Source organism: Paroedura picta, chromosome 5 (genome assembly GCF_049243985.1).
Source record: "Paroedura picta isolate Pp20150507F chromosome 5, Ppicta_v3.0, whole genome shotgun sequence".
Lineage (NCBI taxonomy): Eukaryota > Metazoa > Chordata > Lepidosauria > Squamata > Gekkonidae > Paroedura > Paroedura picta.
Genome location: NC_135373.1, coordinates 24,808,625 through 24,827,488, shown reverse-complemented (window position 1 = coordinate 24,827,488; position 18,864 = coordinate 24,808,625).

Here is an 18,864-nt window from a genome sequence, read left to right as displayed (position 1 = left end):
TTAGCTTTATACATTGTTCCGGGTGGGCGTTGTATTGGTTTTTTGGAAGTGTTAGACCTGTAAGAGAAAACTTTAAATGGTTGGGAAAGGCCATGGGATGTAGAAATATTTTTTTCACATTTTATTTCCTTGTAAAAACAGGTAAATCAATAGGGATTTTTGTATGGATTAGTACCCAGTGAACGGTTCGTTTAGCTTTATATATTGTTCCGCGTGGGCGTTGTATTGGTTTTTCAGAAGTGTTAGACCTGTAAGAGAAATGTTTAAATGGTTGGGAAAGGCCATGGGATGTAGAAATATTTTTTTCACATTTTACATCCTTGTAAAAACAGGTAAATCAATCCGGATTTTCATACGTATAAGTACCCAGTGAACGGTTCATTTAGCTTTATATATTGTTCCGGGTGGGAGTTGTATCGGTTTTTCTGTAGTGTTAGACCTGTAAGATAAAAATTTAAATGGTTGGGAAAGGCCATGGGTTGTAGAAATATTTTTTTCACATTTTATTTCCTTGTAAAAACAGGAAAATCAATAGGTATTTTCGTACGGATAAGTGCCCAGTGAACGGTTCGTTTAGCTTTATATATTATTCCGGGTGGCCGTTGTATTGGTTTTTCGGAAGTGTTAGACATGTAAGAGAAAAATTTAAATGGTTGGGAAAGGCCATGGGATGTAGAAGTATTTTTTCACATTTTATTTCCTTGTAAATAAAGGTAAATCAATAGGGATTTTCGTACGGATAAGTACCCAGTGAACGGTTCGTTTAGCTTTATATATTGTTCCGGGTGGGCGTTGTATTGGTTTTTCGGAAGCGTTAGACATGTAAGAGAAAAATTTAAATGGCTGGGAAAGGCCATGGGATGTAGAAATATTTTTTTCACATTTTACTTCCTTGTAAAAACAGGTAAATCAATAGGGCTTTTTGTACAGATAAGTACCCAGTGAACGGTACGTTTAGCTTTATATATTGTTCCGGGAGGGCGTTGTATTGGTTTTTCGGAAGTGTTAGACCTGTAAGAGAAAAGTTTAAATTGTTGGGAAAGGCCATGGGATGTAGAAATAATTTTTTCACATTTTATTTCCTTGTAAAAACAGGTAAATCAATAGGGATTTTCGTATGGATAAGTATCCAGTGAACGGTTCGTTTAGCTTTATATATTGTTCCGGGTGGGAGTTGTATCGGTTTTTCGGTAGTGTTAGACCTGTAAGATAAAAATTTAAATGGTTGGGAAAGGCCATGGGATGTAGAAATATTTTTTTCACATTTTATTTCCTTGTAAAACCAGGAAAACCAATAGGGATTTTTGTACGGATAAGTGCCCAGTGAACGGTTCGTTTAGCTTAATATTTTGTTCCGGGTGGCTGTTGTATTGGTTTTTCGGAAGTGTTAGACCTGTAAGAGAAAAGTTTAAATGGTTGGGAAAGGCCATGGGATGTAGAAATATTTTTTTCACATTTTATTTCCTTGTAAAAACAGGTAAATCAATAGGGATTTTCGTACGGATAAGTACCCAGTGAACGGTTCGTTTAGCTTTATATATTGTTCCGGGTGGGCGTTGTATTGGTTTTTCGGAAGTGTTAGACCTGTAAGAGAAAAATTTAAATGGCTGGGAAAGGCCATGGGATGTAGAAATATTTTTTTCACATTTTAATTCCTTGTAAAAACAGGTAAATGATCAGGGCTTTTCGTACGTATAAGTACCCAGTGAACGGTTCGTTTAGCTTTATATATTGTTCCGGGTGGGCGTTGTATTGGTTTTTCGGAAGTGTTAGACCTGTAAGAGAAATGTTTCAATGGTTGGGAAAGGCCATGGGATGTAGAAATATTTTTTTCACATTTTACTTCCTTGTAAAAACAGGTAAATCAATAGGGATTTTCATACGTATAAGTACCCAGTGAACGGTTCATTTAGCTTTATATATTGTTCCGGGTGGGAGTTGTATCTGTTTTTCTCTAGTGTTAGACCTGTAAGATAAAAATTTAAATGGTTGGGAAAGGCCATGGGTTGTAGAAATATTTTTTTCACATTTTATTTCCTTGTAAAAACAGGAAACTCAATAGGTATTTTCGTACGGATAAGTGCCCAGTGAACGGTTGGTTTAGCTTTATATATTGTTCCGGGTGGCCGTTGTATTGGTTTTTCGGAAGTGTTAGACATGTAAGAGAAAAATTTAAATGGTTGGGAAAGGCCATGGGATGTAGAAATATTTTTTTCACATTTTATTTCCTTATAAAAACAGGTAAATCAATAGGGATTTTCGTACGGATAAGTACCCAGTGAACGGTTCGTTTAGCTTTATATATTGTTCTGGGTGGGCGTTGGATTGGTTTTTCGGAAGTGTTAGACCTGTAAGAGAAAAATTTAAATGGTTGGGAAAGGCCATGGGATGTAGAAATATTTTTTTCACATTTTATATCCTTGTAAAAACAGGTAAATCAATAGGGATTTTCGTATGGATTAGTACCCAGTAAACGATTCGTTTAGCTGTATATATTTTTCCGGGTGGGTGTTGTATTGGTTTTTCGCAACTGTTAGACCTGTAAGAGAAAAATTGAAATGGCTGGGAAAGGCCATGGGATGTAGAAATATTTTTTTCACATTTTATTTCCTTGTAAAAACAGGTAAATCAATAGGGATTTTTGTATGGATTAGTACCCAGTGAACGGTTCGTTTAGCTTTATATATTGTTCCGGGTGGGCGTTGTATAGGTTTTTCGCAACTGTTAGACCTGTAAGAGAAAAATTTAAAAGGTTGGGAAAGGCCATGGGATGTAGAAATATTTTTTTCACATTTTACTTCCTTGTAAAAACAGGTAAATGAATAGGGCTTTTCGTACGTATAAGTACCCAGTGAACGGTTCGTTTAGCTTTATATATTGTTCCGGGTGGGCATTGTATTGGTTTTTCGGAAGTGTTACTCCTGTAAGAGAAAAATTTAAATGGTTGGGAAAGGCCATGGGATGTAGAAATATTTTTTTCACATTTTATTTCCTTGTAAAACCAGGAAAACCAATAGGGATTTTTGTACGGATAAGTGCCCAGTGAACGGTTCGTTTAGCTTAATATATTGTTCCGGGTGGCCGTTGTATTGGTTTTTCGGAAGTGTTAGACCTGTAAGAGAAAAGTTTAAATGGTTGGGAAAGGCCATGGGATGTAGAAATATTTTTTTCACATTTTATTTCCTTGTAAAAACAGGTAAATCAATTGAGATTTTCGTACGGATAAGTACCCAGTGAACGGTTCGTTTAGCTTTATATATTGTTCCGGGTGGGCGTTGTATTGGTTTTTCGGAAGTGTTAGACCTGTAAGAGAAAAATTTAAATGGCTGGGAAAGGCCATGGGATGTAGAAATATTTTTTTCACATTTTACTTCCTTGTAAAAACAGGTAAATGATCAGGGCTTTTCGTACGTATAAGTACCCAGTGAACGGTTCGTTTAGCTTTATATATTGTTCCGGGTGGGCGTTGTATTGGTTTTTCGGAAGAGTTAGACCTGTAAGAGAAAAATTTAAATGGTTGGGAAAGTCCATGGGATGTAGAAATATTTTTTTCACATTTTATTTCCTTGTAAAAACAGGTAAATCAATAGGGATTTTCGTACGGATAAGTACCCAGTGAACGGTTCGTTTAGCTTTATATATTGTTCCGGGTGGGCGTTGTATTGGTTTTTCGGAAGCGTTAGACCTGTAAGAGAAAAATTTAAATGGCTGGGAAAGGCCATGGGATGTAGAAATATTTTTTTCACATTTTACTTCCTTGTAAAAACAGGTAAATCAATAGGGCTTTTTGTACGGATAAGTGCCCAGTGAACGGTTCGTTTAGCTTTATATATTGTTCCGGGTGGCCGTTGTATTGGTTTTTCGGAAGTGTTAGACCTGTAAGAGAAAAATTTAAATGGTTGGGAAAGGCCTTGGGATGTAGAAATATTTTTTTCACATTTTATTTCCTTGTAAAAACAGGTAAATCAATAGGGATTTTCGTACGGATAAGTACCCAGTGAACGGTTCGTTTAGCTTTATATATTGTTCCGGGTGGGCGTTGTATTGGTTTTTCGGAAGTGTTAGACCTGTAAGAGAAAAATTTAAATGGTTGGGAAAGGCCTTGGGATGTAGAAATATTTTTTTCACATTTTACTTCCTTGTAAAAACAGGTAAATGAATAGGGCATTTTGTACGGATAAGTGCCCAGTGAACGGTTCGTTTAGCTTTATATATTGTTCCGGGTGGCCGTTGTATTGGTTTTTCGGAAGTGTTAGACCTGTAAGAGAAAAATTTAAATGGTTGGGAAAGGCCATGGGATGTAGAAATATTTTTTTCACATGTTATTTCCTTGTAAAAACAGGTAAATCAATAGGGATTTTTGTACGGATAAGTACCCAGTGAACGGTTCATTTAGCTTTATATATTGTTCCGGGTGGCCGTTGTATTGGTTTTTCGGAAGTGTTAGACCTGTAAGAGAAAAATTTAAATGGCTGGGAAAGGCCATGGGATGTAGAAATATTTTTTTCACATTTTACTTCCTTGTAAAAACAGGTAAATGAATAGGGCTTTTCGTACGTATAAGTACAGAGTGAACGGTTCGTTTAGCTTTATATATTGTTCCGGGTGGGCGTTGTATTGGTTTTTCGGAAGTGTTAGACATGTAAGAGAAAAATTTAAATGGTTGGGAAAGGCCATGGGATGTAGAAATATTTTTTTCACATTTTATTTCCTTATAAAAACAGGTAAATCAATAGGGATTTTCGTACGGATAAGTACCCAGTGAACGGTTCGTTTAGCTTTATATATTGTTCTGGGTGGGCGTTGTATTGGTTTTTCGGAAGTGTTAGACCTGTAAGAGAAAAATTTAAATGGCTGGGAAAGGCCATGGGATGTAGAAATATTTTTTTCACATTTTATTTCCTTGTAAAAACAGGTAAATCAATAGGGATTTTTGTATGGATTAGTACCCAGTGAACGGTTCGTTTAGCTTTATATATTGTTCCGGGTGGGCGTTGTATAGGTTTTTCGCAACTGTTAGACCTGTAAGAGAAAAATTTAAAAGGTTGGGAAAGGCCATGGGATGTAGAAATATTTTTTTCACATTTTACTTCCTTGTAAAAACAGGTAAATGAATAGGGCTTTTCGTACGTATAAGTACCCAGTGAACGGTTCGTTTAGCTTTATATATTGTTCCGGGTGGGCATTGTATTGGTTTTTCGGAAGTGTTACTCCTGTAAGAGAAAAATTTAAATGGTTGGGAAAGGCCATGGGATGTAGAAATATTTTTTTCACATTTTATTTCCTTGTAAAACCAGGAAAACCAATAGGGATTTTTGTACGGATAAGTGCCCAGTGAACGGTTCGTTTAGCTTAATATATTGTTCCGGGTGGCCGTTGTATTGGTTTTTCGGAAGTGTTAGACCTGTAAGAGAAAAGTTTAAATGGTTGGGAAAGGCCATGGGATGTAGAAATATTTTTTTCACATTTTATTTCCTTGTAAAAACAGGTAAATCAATAGAGATTTTCGTACGGATAAGTACCCAGTGAACGGTTCGTTTAGCTTTATATATTGTTCCGGGTGGGCGTTGTATTGGTTTTTCGGAAGTGTTAGACCTGTAAGAGAAAAATTTAAATGGCTGGGAAAGGCCATGGGATGTAGAAATATTTTTTTCACATTTTACTTCCTTGTAAAAACAGGTAAATGATCAGGGCTTTTCGTACGTATAAGTACCCAGTGAACGGTTCGTTTAGCTTTATATATTGTTCCGGGTGGGCGTTGTATTGGTTTTTCGGAAGAGTTAGACCTGTAAGAGAAAAATTTAAATGGTTGGGAAAGTCCATGGGATGTAGAAATATTTTTTTCACATTTTATTTCCTTGTAAAAACAGGTAAATCAATAGGGATTTTCGTACGGATAAGTACCCAGTGAACGGTTCGTTTAGCTTTATATATTGTTCCGGGTGGACATTGTATTGGTTTTTCGGAAGCGTTAGACCTTTAAGAGAAAAATTTAAATGGCTGGGAAAGGCCATGGGATGTAGAAATATTTTTTTCACATTTTACTTCCTTGTAAAAACAGGTAAATCAATAGGGCTTTTTGTACGGATAAGTGCCCAGTGAACGGTTCGTTTAGCTTTATATATTGTTCCGGGTGGCCGTTGTATTGGTTTTTCGGAAGTGTTAGACCTGTAAGAGAAAAATTTAAATGGTTGGGAAAGGCCTTGGGATGTAGAAATATTTTTTTCACATTTTATTTCCTTGTAAAAACAGGTAAATCAATATGGATTTTCGTACGGATAAGTACCCAGTGAACGGTTCGTTTAGCTTTATATATTGTTCCGGGTGGGCGTTGTATTGGTTTTTCGGAAGTGTTAGACCTGTAAGAGAAAAATTTAAATGGTTGGGAAAGGCCTTGGGATGTAGAAATATTTTTTTCACATTTTACTTCCTTGTAAAAACAGGTAAATGAATAGGGCTTTTTGTACGGATAAGTGCCCAGTGAACGGTTCGTTTAGCTTTATATATTGTTCCGGGTGGCCGTTGTATTGGTTTTTCGGAAGTGTTAGACCTGTAAGAGAAAAATTTAAATGGTTGGGAAAGGCCATGGGATGTAGAAATATTTTTTTCACATGTTATTTCCTTGTAAAAACAGGTAAATCAATAGGGATTTTTGTACGGATAAGTACCCAGTGAACGGTTCATTTAGCTTTATATATTGTTCCGGGTGGCCGTTGTATTGGTTTTTCGGAAGTGTTAGACCTGTAAGAGAAAAATTTAAATGGCTGGGAAAGGCCATGGGATGTAGAAATATTTTTTTCACATTTTACTTCCTTGTAAAAACAGGTAAATGAATAGGGCTTTTCGTACGTATAAGTACAGAGTGAACGGTTCGTTTAGCTTTATATATTGTTCCGGGTGGGCGTTGTATTGGTTTTTCGGAAGTGTTAGACATGTAAGAGAAAAATTTAAATGGTTGGGAAAGGCCATGGGATGTAGAAATATTTTTTTCACATTTTATTTCCTTATAAAAACAGGTAAATCAATAGGGATTTTTGTACGGATAAGTACCCAGTGAACGGTTCGTTTAGCTTTATATATTGTTCTGGGTGGGCGTTGTATTGGTTTTTCGGAAGTGGTAGACCTGTAAGAGAAAAATTTAAATGGTTGGGAAAGGCCATGGGATGTAGAAATATTTTTTTCACATTTTATATCCTTGTAAAAACAGGTAAATCAATAGGGATTTTCGTATGGATTAGTACCCAGTAAACGATTCGTTTAGCTGTATATATTTTTCCGGGTGGGTGTTGTATTGGTTTTTCGCAACTGTTAGACCTGTAAGAGAAAAATTGAAATGGCTGGGAAAGGCCATGGGATGTAGAAATATTTTTTTCACATTTTATTTACTTGTAAAAACAGGTAAATCAATAGGGATTTTTGTATGGATTAGTACCCAGTGAACGGTTCGTTTAGCTTTATATATTGTTCCGGGTGGGCGTTGTATAGGTTTTTCGCAACTGTTAGACCTGTAAGAGAAAAATTTAAAAGGTTGGGAAAGGCCATGGGATGTAGAAATATTTTTTTCACATTTTACTTCCTTGTAAAAACAGGTAAATGAATAGGGCTTTTCGTACGTATAAGTACCCAGTGAACGGTTCGTTTAGCTTTATATATTGTTCCGGGTGGGCGTTGTATTGGTTTTTCTGTAGTGTTAGACCTGTAAGATAAAAATTTAAATGGTTGGGAAAGGCCATGGGTTGTAGAAATATTTTTTTCACATTTTATTTCCTTGTAAAAACAGGAAAATCAATAGGTATTTTCGTACGGATAAGTGCCCAGTGAACGGTTGGTTTAGCTTTATATATTGTTCCGGGTGGGCGTTGTATTGGTTTTTCGGAAGCGTTAGACCTGTAAGAGAAAAATTTAAATGGCTGGGAAAGGCCATGGGATGTAGAAATATTTTTTTCACATTTTACTTCCTTGTAAAAACAGGTAAATCAATAGGGCTTTTTGTATGGATAAGTGCCCAGTGAACGGTTCGTTTAGCTTTATATATTGTTCCGGGTGGCCGTTGTATTGGTTTTTCGGAAGTGTTAGACCTGTAAGAGAAAAATTTAAAGGGTTGGGAAAGGCCATGGGATGTAGAAATATTTTTTTCACATGTTATTTCCTTGTAAAAACAGGTAAATCAATAGGGATTTTTGTACGGATAAGTACCCAGTGAACGGTTCATTTAGCTTTATATATTGTTCCGGGTGGGCATTGTATTGGTTTTTCGGAAGTGTTAGACGTGTAAGAGAAAAATTTAAATGGCTGGGAAAGGCCATGGGATGTAGAAATATTTTTTTCACATTTTATTTCCTTGTAAAAACAGGAAAATCAATAGGTATTTTCGTACGGATACGTGCCCAGTGAACGGTTCGTTTAGCTTTATATATTGTTCCGGGTGGCCGTTGTATTGGTTTTTCAGAAGTGTTAGACATGTAAGAGAAAAATTTAAATGGTTGGGAAAGGCCATGGGATGTAGAAATATTTTTTTCACATTTTATTTCCTTGTAAAAACAGGTAAATCAATAGGGATTTTCGTACGGATAAGTACCCAGTGAACGGTTCGTTTAGCTTTATATATTGTTCCGGGTGGCCGTTGTATTGGTTTTTCGGAAGTGTTAGACCTGTAAGAGAAAAGTTTAAATGGTTGGGAAAGGCCATGGGATGTAGAAATATTTTTTTCACATTTTACTTCCTTGAAAAAACAGGTAAATCAATAGGGCTGTTTGTACGGATAAGTACCCAGTGAACGGTACGTTTAGCTTTAAATATTGTTCCGGGAGGGCGTTGTATTGGTTTTTCGGAAGTGTTAGACCTGTAAGAGAAAAGTTTAAATGGTTGGGAAAGGCCATGGGATGTAGAAATATTTTTTTCACATTTTACTTCCTTGTAAAAACAGGTAAATCAATAGGGCTTTTTGTACGGATAAGTACCCAGTGAACGGTACGTTTAGCTTTAAATATTGTTCCGGGAGGGCGTTGTATTGGTTTTTCGGAAGTTTTAGACCTGTAAGAGAAAAGTTTAAATGGTTGGGAAAGGCCATGGGATGTCAAAATATTTTTTTCACATTTTATTTCCTTGAAAAAACAGGTAAATCAATAGGGATTTTCGTACGGATAAGTACCCAGTGAACGGTTCGTTTAGCTTTATATATTGTTCCGGGTGGGAGTTGTATTGGTTTTTCAGAAGTGTTAGACCTGTAAGAGAAATGTTTAAATGGTTGGGAAAGGCCATGGGATGTAGAAATATTTTTTTCACATTTTACTTCCTTGTAAAAACAGGTAAATGAATAGGGATTTTCATACGTATAAGTACCCAGTGAACGGTTCATTTAGCTTTATATATTGTTCCGGGTGGGAGTTGTATCTGTTTTTCTGTAGTGTTAGACCTGTAAGATAAAAATTTAAATGGTTGGGAAAGACCATGGGTTGTAGAAATATTTTTTTCACATTTTATTTCCTTGTAAAAACAGGAAAATCAATAGGTATTTTCGTACGGATAAGTGCCCAGGGAACGGTTGGTTTAGTTTTATATATTGTTCCGGGTGGGCGTTGTATTGGTTTTTCGGAAGTGTTAGACCTGTAAGAGAAAAATTTAACTGGTTGGGAAAGGCCATGGGATGTAGAAATATTTTTTTCACATTTTATTTCCTTGTAAAAACATGTAAATCAATAGGGATTTTCGTACGGATAAGTACCCAGTGAACGGTTCGTTTAGCTTTATATATTGTTCCGGGTGGGCGTTGTATTGGTTTTTCAGAAGTGTTAGACCTGTAAGAGAAAAATTTAAATGGCTGGGAAAGGCCATGGGATGTAGAAATATTTTTTCCACATTTTACTTCCTTGTAAAAACAGGTAAATGAATAGGGCTTTTCGTACGTATAAGTACCCAGTGAACGGTTCATTTAGCTTTATATATTGTTCCGGGTGGGAGTTGTATAGGTTTTTCTGTAGTGTTAGACCTGTAAGATAAAAATTTTAATGGTTGGGAAAGGCCATGGGATGTAGAAATATTTTTTTCACATTTTATTTCCTTGTAAAAACAGGAAAATCAATAGGTATTTTCGTACGGATACGTGCCCAGTGAACGGTTCGTTTAGCTTTATATATTGTTCCGGGTGGCCGTTGTATTGGTTTTTCAGAAGTGTTAGACATGTAAGAGAAAAATTTAAATGGTTGGGAAAGGCCATGGGATGTAGAAATATTTTTTTCACATTTTATTTCCTTGTAAAAACAGGTAAATCAATAGGGATTTTCGTACGGATAAGTACCCAGTGAACGGTTCGTTTAGCTTTATATATTGTTCCGGGTGGCCGTTGTATTGGTTTTTCGGAAGTGTTAGACCTGTAAGAGAAAAGTTTAAATGGTTGGGAAAGGCCATGGGATGTAGAAATATTTTTTTCACATTTTACTTCCTTGTAAAAACAGGTAAATCAATAGGGCTTTTTGTACGGATAAGTACCCAGTGAACGGTACGTTTAGCTTTAAATATTGTTCCGGGAGGGCGTTGTATTGGTTTTTCGGAAGTGTTAGACCTGTAAGAGAAAAGTTTAAATGGTTGGGATAGGCCATGGGATGTAGAAATATTTTTTTCACATTTTACTTCCTTGTAAAAACAGGTAAATCAATAGGGCTTTTTGTACGGATAAGTACCCAGTGAACGGTACGTTTAGCTTTAAATATTGTTCCGGGAGGGCGTTGTATTGGTTTTTCGGAAGTTTTAGACCTGTAAGAGAAAAGTTTAAATGGTTGGGAAAGGCCATGGGATGTCAAAATATTTTTTTCACATTTTATTTCCTTGAAAAAACAGGTAAATCAATAGGGATTTTCGTACGGATAAGTACCCAGTGAACGGTTCGTTTAGCTTTATATATTGTTCCGGGTGGGAGTTGTATTGGTTTTTCAGAAGTGTTAGACCTATAAGAGAAATGTTTAAATGGTTGGGAAAGGCCATGGGATGTAGAAATATTTTTTTCACATTTTACTTCCTTGTAAAAACAGGTAAATCAATAGGGATTTTCATACGTATAAGTACCCAGTGAACGGTTCATTTAGCTTTATATATTGTTCCGGGTGGGAGTTGTATCTGTTTTTCTGTAGTGTTAGACCTGTAAGATAAAAATTTAAATGGTTGGGAAAGACCATGGGTTGTAGAAATATTTTTTTCACATTTTATTTCCTTGTAAAAACAGGAAAATCAGTAGGTATTTTCGTACGGATAAGTGCCCAGGGAACGGTTGGTTTAGTTTTATATATTGTTCCGGGTGGGCGTTGTATTGGTTTTTCGGAAGTGTTAGACCTGTAAGAGAAAAATTTAAATGGTTGGGAAAGGCCATGGGATGTAGAAATATTTTTTTCACATTTTATTTCCTTGTAAAAACAGGTAAATCAATAGGGATTTTCGTACGGATAAGTACCCAGTGAACGGTTCGTTTAGCTTTATATATTGTTCCGGGTGGGCGTTGTATTGGTTTTTCGGAAGCGTTAGACCTGTAAGAGAAAAATTTAAATGGCTGGGAAAGGCCATGGGATGTAGAAATATTTTTTTCACATTTTACTTCCTTGTAAAAACAGGTAAATCAATAGGGCTTTTTGTACGGATAAGTGCCCAGTGAACGGTTCGTTTAGCTTTATATATTGTTCCGGGTGGCCGTTGTATTGGTTTTTCGGAAGTGTTAGACCTGTAAGAGAAAAATTTAAATGGTTGGGAAAGGCCATGGGATGTAGAAATATTTTTTTTCACATTTTATTTCGTTGTAAAAACAGGTAAATCAATAGGGATTTTCGTACGGATAAGTACCCAGTGAACGGTTCGTTCAGCTTTATATATTGTTCCGGGTGGGCGTTGTATTGGTTTTCGGAAGTGTTAGACATGTAAGGGAAAAATTTAAATGGTTGGGAAAGGCCATGGGATGTAGAAATATTTTTTTCACATTTTATTTCCTTGTAAAAACAGGTAAATCAATAGGGATTTTCGTACGGATAAGTACCCAGTGAACGGTTCGTTTAGCTTTATATATTGTTCCGGGTGGGCGTTGTATTGGTTTTTTGGAAGTGTTAGACCTGTAAGAGAAAAATTTAAATGGTTGGGAAAGGCCATGGGATGTAGAAATATTTTTTTCACATTTTATTTCCTTGTAAAAACAGGTAAATCAATAGGGATTTTTGTATGGATTACTACCCAGTGAACGGTTCGTTTAGCTTTATATATTGTTCCGGGTGGGCGTTGTATTGGTTTTTCGGAAGCGTTAGACCTGTAAGAGAAAAATTTAAATGGCTGGGAAAGGCCATGGGATGTAGAAATATTTTTTTCACATTTTACTTCCTTGTAAAAACAGGTAAATCAATAGGGCTTTTTGTACGGATAAGTGCCCAGTGAACGGTTCGTTTAGCTTTATATATTGTTCCGGGTGGCCGTTGTATTGGTTTTTCGGAAGTGTTAGACCTGTAAGAGAAAAATTTAAATGGTTGGGAAAGGCCATGGGATGTAGAAATATTTTTTTCACATTTTATTTCCTTGTAAAAACAGGTAAATCAATAGGGATTTTCATACGGATAAGTACCCAGTGAACGGTTCGTTTAGCTTTATATATTGTTCCGGGTGGGCGTTGTATTGGTTTTCGGAAGTGTTAGACATGTAAGAGAAAAATTTAAATGGTTGGGAAAGGCCATGGGATGTAGAAATATTTTTTTCACATTTTATTTCCTTGTAAAAACAGGTAAATCAATAGGGATTTTCGTACGGATAAGTACCCAGTGAACGGTTCGTTTAGCTTTATATATTGTTCCGGGTGGGCGTTGTATGGGTTTTTCGGAAGTGTTAGACCTGTAAGAGAAAAATTTAAATGGTTGGGAAAGGCCATGGGATGTAGAAATATTTTTTTCACATTTTACTTCCTTGTAAAAACAGGTAAATCAATAGGGATTTTCATACGTATAAGTACCCAGTGAACGGTTCATTTAGCTTTATATATTGATCCGGGTGGGAGTTGTATCTGTTTTTCTGTAGTGTTAGACCTGTAAGATAAAAATTTAAATGGTTGGGAAAGGCCATGGGTTGTAGAAATATTTTTTTCACATTTTATTTCCTTGTAAAAACAGGAAAATCAATAGGTATTTTCGTACGGATACGTGCCCAGTGAACGGTTGGTTTAGCTTTATATATTGTTCCGGGTGGCCGTTGTATTGGTTTTTCGGAAGTGTTAGACATGTAAGAGAAAAATTTAAATGGTTGGGAAAGGCAATGTTATGTAGAAATATTTTTTTCACATTTTACTTCCTTGTAAAAACAGGTAAATGAATAGGGCTTTTCGTTCGTATAAGTACCCAGTGAACGGTTCGTTTAGCTTTATATATTGTTCCGGGTGGGCGTTGTATTGGTTTTTCGGAAGTGTTAGACATGTAAGAGAAAAATTTAAATGGTTGGGAAAGGCCATGGGATGTAGAAATATTTTTTTCACATTTTATTTCCTTGTAAAAACAGGTAAATCAATAGGGATTTTCGTACGGATAAGTACCCAGTGAACGGTTCGTTTAGCTTTATATATTGTTCCGGGTGGGCGTTGTATTGGTTTTTCGGAAGCGTTAGACCTGTAAGAGAAATATTTAAATGGCTGGGAAAGGCCATGGGATGTAGAAATATTTTTTTCACATTTTACTTCCTTGTAAAAACAGGAAATCAATAGGGCTTTTTGTACGGATAAGTACCCAGTGAACGGTTCGTTTAGCTTTATATATTGTTCCGGGTGGCCGTTGTATTGGTTTTTCGGAAGTGTTAGACCTGTAAGAGAAAAATTTAAATGGTTGGGAAAGGCCATGGGATGTAGAAATATTTTTTTCACATTTTACTTCCTTGTAAAAACAGGTAAATCAATAGGGATTTTCATACGTATAAGTACCCAGTGAACGGTTCATTTAGCTTTATATATTGTTCCGGGTGGGAGTTGTATCTGTTTTTCTGTAGTGTTAGACCTGTAAGATAAAAATTTAAATGGTTGGGAAAGGCCATGGGTTGTAGAAATATTTTTTTCACATTTTATTTCCTTGTAAAAACAGGAAAATCAATAGGTATTTTCGTACGGATACGTGCCCAGTGAACGGTTGGTTTAGCTTTATATATTGTTCCGGGTGGCCGTTGTATTGGTTTTTCGGAAGTGTTAGACATGTAAGAGAAAAATTTAAATGGTTGGGAAAGGCAATGTTATGTAGAAATATTTTTTTCACATTTTACTTCCTTGTAAAAACAGGTAAATGAATAGGGCTTTTCGTTCGTATAAGTACCCAGTGAACGGTTCGTTTAGCTTTATATATTGTTCCGGGTGGGCGTTGTATTGGTTTTTCGGAAGTGTTAGACATGTAAGAGAAAAATTTAAATGGCTGGGAAAGGCCATGGAATGTAGAAATATTTTTTTCACATTTTATTTCCTTGTAAAAACAGGTAAATCAATAGGGATTTTCGTACGGATAAGTACCCAGTGAACGGTTCGTTTAGTTTATATATTGTTCCGGGTGGGCGTTGTATTGGTTTTTCGGAAGCGTTAGACCTGTAAGAGAAAAATTTAAATGGCTGGGAAAGGCCATGGGATGTAGAAATATTTTTTCACATTTTACTTCCTTGTAAAAACAGGTAAATCAATAGGGCTTTTTGTACGGATAAGTGCCCAGTTAACGGTTCGTTTAGCTTTATATATTGTTCCGGGTGGCCGTTGTATTGGTTTTTCGGAAGTGTTAGACCTGTAAGAGAAAAGTTTAAATGGTTGGGAAAGGCCATGGGATGTAGAAATATTTTTTTCACATTTTATTTCCTTGTAAAAACAGGTAAATCAATAGGGATTTTCGTACGGATAAGTACCCAGTGAACGGTTCGTTTAGCTTTATATATTGTTCTGGGTGGGCGTTGTATTGGTTTTTCGTAAGTGTTAGACCTGTAAGAGAAAAATTTAAATGGCTGGGAAAGGCCATGGGATGTAGAAATATTTTTTTCACATTTTACTTCCTTGTAAAAACAGGTAAATCAATAGGGCTTTTCGTACGGATAAGTACCCAGTGAACGGTTCGTTTAGCTTTATATATTGTTCCGCGTGGGCTTTGTATTGGTTTTTCGGAAGTGTTAGACATGTAAGAGAAAAATTTAAATGGCTGGGAAAGGCCATGGGATGTAGAAATATTTTTTTCACATTTTATTTCCTTGTAAAAACAGGTAAATCAATAGGGATTTTCGTACGGATAAGTACCCAGTGAACGGTTCGTTTAGCTTTATATATTGTTCCGGGTGGGCGTTGTATTGGTTTTTCGGAAGCGTTAGACCTGTAAGAGAAAAATTTAAATGGCTGGGAAAGGCCATGGGATGTAGAAATATTTTTTCACATTTTACTTCCTTGTAAAAACAGGTAAATCAATAGGGCTTTTTGTACGGATAAGTGCCCAGTTAACGGTTCGTTTTGCTTTATATATTGTTCCGGGTGGCCGTTGTATTGGTTTTTAGGAAGTGTTAGACCTGTAAGAGAAAAGTTTAAATGGTTGGGAAAGGCCATGGGATGTAGAAATATTTTTTTCACATTTTATTTCCTTGTAAAAACAGGTAAATCAATAGGGATTTTCGTACGGATAAGTACCCAGTGAACGGTTCGTTTAGCTTTATATATTGTTCTGGGTGGGCGTTGTATTGGTTTTTCGTAAGTGTTAGACCTGTAAGAGAAAAATTTAAATGGCTGGGAAAGGCCATGGGATGTAAAAAATTTTTTTTCACATTTTACTTCCTTGTAAAAACAGGTAAATCAATAGGGCTTTTCGTACGGATAAGTACCCAGTGAACGGTTCGTTTAGCTTTATATATTGTTCCGGGTGGGCGTTGTATTGGTTTTTCGGAAGTGTTAGACCTGTAAGAGAAAAATTTAAATGGTTGGGAAAGGCCATGGGATGTAGAAATATTTTTTTCACATTTTATTTCCTTGTAAAAACAGGTAAATCAATAGGGATTTTTGTATGGATTAGTACCCAGTGAACGGTTCGTTTAGCTTTATATATTGTTCCGCGTGGGCGTTGTATTGGTTTTTCAGAAGTGTTAGACCTGTAAGAGAAATGTTTAGATGGTTGGCAAAGGCCATGGGATGTAGAAATATTTTTTTCACATTTTACTTCCTTGTAAAAACAGGTAAATCAATAGGGATTTTCATACGTATAAGTACCCAGTGAACGCTTCATTTAGCTTTATATATTGTTCCGGGTGGGAGTTGTATCGGTTTTTCTGTAGTGTTAGACCTGTAAGATAAAAATTTAAACGGTTGGGAAAGGCCATGGGTTGTAGAAATATTTTTTTCACATTTTATTTCCTTGTAAAAACAGGAAAATCAATAGGTATTTTCGTACGGATAAGTGCCCAGTGAACGGTTCGTTTAGCTTTATATATTGTTCCGGGTGGCCGTTGTATTGATTTTTCGGAAGTGTTAGACATGTAAGAGAAAAATTTAAATGGTTGGGAAAGGCCATGGGATGTAGAAATATTTTTTTCACATTTTATTTCCTTGTAAAAACAGGTAAATCAATAGGGATTTTCGTACGGATAAGTACCCAGTGAACGGTTCGTTTAGCTTTATATATTGTTCTGGGTGGGCGTTGTATTGGTTTTTCGGAAGTGTTAGACATGTAAGAGAAAAATTTAAATGGCTGGTAAAGGCCATGGGATGTAGAAATATTTTTTTCACATTTTACTTCCTTGTAAAAACAGGTAAATCAATATGGCTTTTCCCACGGATAAGTACCCAGTGAACGGTTCGTTTAGCTTTATACATTGTTCCGGGTGGGCGTTGTATTGGTTTTTCGGAAGTGTTAGACCTGTAAGAGAAAAGTTTAAATGGTTGGGAAAGGCCATGGGATTTAGAAATATTTTTTTCACATTTTACTTCCTTGTAAAAACAGGTAAATCAATAGGGCTGTTTGTACGGATAAGTACCCAGTGAACGGTACGTTTAGCTTTAAATATTGTTCCGGGAGGGCGTTGTATTGGTTTTTCGGAAGTGTTAGACCTGTAAGAGAAAAGTTTAAATGGTTGGGAAAGGCCATGGGATGTAGAAATATTTTTTTCACATTTTACTTCCTTGTAAAAACAGGTAAATCAATAGGGCTTTTTGTACGGATAAGTACCCAGTGAACGGTACGTTTAGCTTTAAATATTGTTCCGGGAGGGCGTTGTATTGGTTTTTCGGAAGTTTTAGACCTGTAAGAGAAAAGTTTAAATGGTTGGGAAAGGCCATGGGATGTCAAAATATTTTTTTCACATTTTATTTCCTTGAAAAAACAGGTAAATCAATAGGGATTTTCGTACGGATAAGTACCCAGTGAACGGTTCGTTTAGCTTTATATATTGTTCCGGGTGGGAGTTGTATTGGTTTTTCAGAAGTGTTAGACCTGTAAGAGAAATGTTTAAATGGTTGGGAAAGGCCATGGGATGTAGAAATATTTTTTTCACATTTTACTTCCTTGTAAAAACAGGTAAATGAATAGGGATTTTCATACGTATAAGTACCCAGTGAACGGTTCATTTAGCTTTATATATTGTTCCGGGTGGGAGTTGTATCTGTTTTTCTGTAGTGTTAGACCTGTAAGATAAAAATTTAAATGGTTGGGAAAGACCATGGGTTGTAGAAATATTTTTTTCACATTTTATTTCCTTGTAAAAACAGGAAAATCAATAGGTATTTTCGTACGGATAAGTGCCCAGGGAACGGTTGGTTTAGTTTTATATATTGTTCCGGGTGGGCGTTGTATTGGTTTTTCGGAAGTGTTAGACCTGTAAGAGAAAAATTTAACTGGTTGGGAAAGGCCATGGGATGTAGAAATATTTTTTTCACATTTTATTTCCTTGTAAAAACATGTAAATCAATAGGGATTTTCGTACGGATAAGTACCCAGTGAACGGTTCGTTTAGCTTTATATATTGTTCCGGGTGGGCGTTGTATTGGTTTTTCAGAAGTGTTAGACCTGTAAGAAAAAAATTTAAATGGCTGGGAAAGGCCATGGGATGTAGAAATATTTTTTCCACATTTTACTTCCTTGTAAAAACAGGTAAATGAATAGGGCTTTTCGTACGTATAAGTACCCAGTGAACGGTTCATTTAGCTTTATATATTGTTCCGGGTGGGAGTTGTATCGGTTTTTCTGTAGTGTTAGACCTGTAAGATAAAAATTTTAATGGTTGGGAAAGGCCATGGGATGTAGAAATATTTTTTTCACATTTTATTTCCTTGTAAAAACAGGAAAATCAATAGGTATTTTCGTACGGATACGTGCCCAGTGAACGGTTCGTTTAGCTTTATATATTGTTCCGGGTGGCCGTTGTATTGGTTTTTCAGAAGTGTTAGACATGTAAGAGAAAAATTTAAATGGTTGGGAAAGGCCATGGGATGTAGAAATATTTTTTTCACATTTTATTTCCTTGTAAAAACAGGTAAATCAATAGGGATTTTCGTACGGATAAGTACCCAGTGAACGGTTCGTTTAGCTTTATATATTGTTCCGGGTGGCCGTTGTATTGGTTTTTCGGAAGTGTTAGACCTGTAAGAGAAAAGTTTAAATGGTTGGGAAAGGCCATGGGATGTAGAAATATTTTTTTCACATTTTACTTCCTTGTAAAAACAGGTAAATCAATAGGGCTTTTTGTACGGATAAGTACCCAGTGAACGGTACGTTTAGCTTTAAATATTGTTCCGGGAGGGCGTTGTATTGGTTTTTCGGAAGTGTTAGACCTGTAAGAGAAAAGTTTAAATGGTTGGGATAGGCCATGGGATGTAGAAATATTTTTTTCACATTTTACTTCCTTGTAAAAACAGGTAAATCAATA